This window comes from Dasypus novemcinctus, chromosome 14, assembly GCF_030445035.2.
Source record: "Dasypus novemcinctus isolate mDasNov1 chromosome 14, mDasNov1.1.hap2, whole genome shotgun sequence".
Taxonomy (NCBI): Eukaryota; Metazoa; Chordata; class Mammalia; order Cingulata; family Dasypodidae; genus Dasypus; species Dasypus novemcinctus.
In genome coordinates this window covers 71,494,215-71,495,948 of record NC_080686.1, presented here as the reverse complement: position 1 = coordinate 71,495,948, position 1,734 = coordinate 71,494,215, and the positions used below count along the sequence as shown (strand labels likewise).

Below are 1,734 nucleotides of genomic sequence, written 5' to 3'. Positions count from 1 at the left end.
CGGAGCTGTGCTTTTATCACCACAGTGATATTAGAAAAATATTAGAGCATTTTTATTACTCCAAAAAGAAAAGCCCCCAACCCCTTAGCATTTACCTTTCAAACTCTTTATCCATCCTCTGTCATATATATCTGTTAATCTAACTCCATCTCTATAAATTTATTTTTACAGTTTTATATAAATGGAGTCAAACAACATGTAATACTAAGTGACACTTAGTCACTTATGATAATCCTCTCTTTATTTACAACTAAGGAAAATTGCTAATATGTTACTATTCACTACAGTCCATGGTTTGCTTTAGGTACATTTCAGCTCAGATACCACCCTATTATTAACATCCTATACTGTGAAATTACATTTGTTCTAATTCATTGAAGAACATTCATACATTCGTACTATTAAACACACTCATCATCTGCAACAGGATTCACTATGCTATACAGTCCCATGTTTCATCCTTTAGCTTTTCTTCTAGTGACATACACAACCCTAATATCTCCCTTTCAACCAAAATCATACTGTCATATTGGCGCTGCTAATTTCATTCACCCTTAGGTGAGTCATCACCTCTATTCAATTCCAGCCATTTACAATCAACCTTATTATCACTTCTGCACACATTAAGCCACTGCTCCCCAATCTCTATCCTCATTCTGTCTTCTGGTAACCAATCTTCTAGATATAAACTCTGTGACTTTGCTCATTATATTTAGTTTATATTAGTGATATCATACAATATTTGTCCCTTTGTGTCTGGTTTGTTTCACTCTACATACTATCTTCAAGGTGCATCCATGTTGTCATGTGCATCCTGACTTCATTTCTTCTTTACAGCTGAATAATATTCCATCATATGTATATATCACATTTTGTTTATCCATTCATTTGTTGATGGACACCTGGGTTATTTACATCTTTTGGTATTTGTGAATAATGCCCCTATGAACACATCCCTATGTTCAGTTCTTCTGAGTATTTATCTAGGAGTGGGATTGCTGGATAGTTTGGAAACTCTCTATTTAACTTCTTCAGGACTGCCATTCTTCCTTATCAGCTACACCATCTACACTTCCACCACAGTGAATAAGCATTCTTATTTCTCCACATCCTTTCCAACACTTGTGGTTTTTTTGTTTTTTTAAATAGTGGTCATTCTAATAGGTGAGAAATAATATCTCATTGTAGTTTTTTAATTCCATAAGCTTTGTTTTTAAAGAGGTTTTAGATTACAGAAAAGTTACAGCAAAAGGATAAGGGATTTCCATATACCACATTTCCTTCCCTTCCCACATCTTCCCCTATTAATAAAATCTTATAATTGTGTGGTACATTTGTTACAATTGATGAATACATGTTGAAACATTGCTAACATCAAGGTCTATAGTTTACATTTTGGTTAAGAATATGGAATGCCTCACAAATTTGTGTGTCATTCTCGTTCAGGGGCCCTGCTCATCATCTCTGGATCATTCCAATTTCGTATATATGCTGCCAAAGTGAGAATTCATTGTAGTTTTGATTTGCATTTCCATAATAGGTAGGAATGTTGAACATCTTTTCACGTGTTTTGCCGTTTATATTTCCTCATTGGTAAAATATCTATTCATGTCTTTTGCCCATTTTTTAATTGGGCCACTTTCCTTTTTATCATTGAGTTGTAGGATCTCTTTATATGTCATGGATATTAAATCCTTATTGGATATATGGTTTCTAAATATTTTATTCTATTGA

At 33.6% G+C, this 1,734-nt stretch overlaps 1 non-coding gene across 1 annotated transcript; it reads right to left on the bottom strand.

Moving 5' to 3' along the window:
* Window positions 1-1,401: 1,401 nt before the first annotated feature.
* Window positions 1,402-1,507, bottom strand: LOC111763924 (U6 spliceosomal RNA). Its single transcript, XR_002796650.1, has one exon. It is a non-coding gene; the product is annotated as a U6 spliceosomal RNA (small nuclear RNA).
* Window positions 1,508-1,734: the final 227 nt, after the last annotated feature.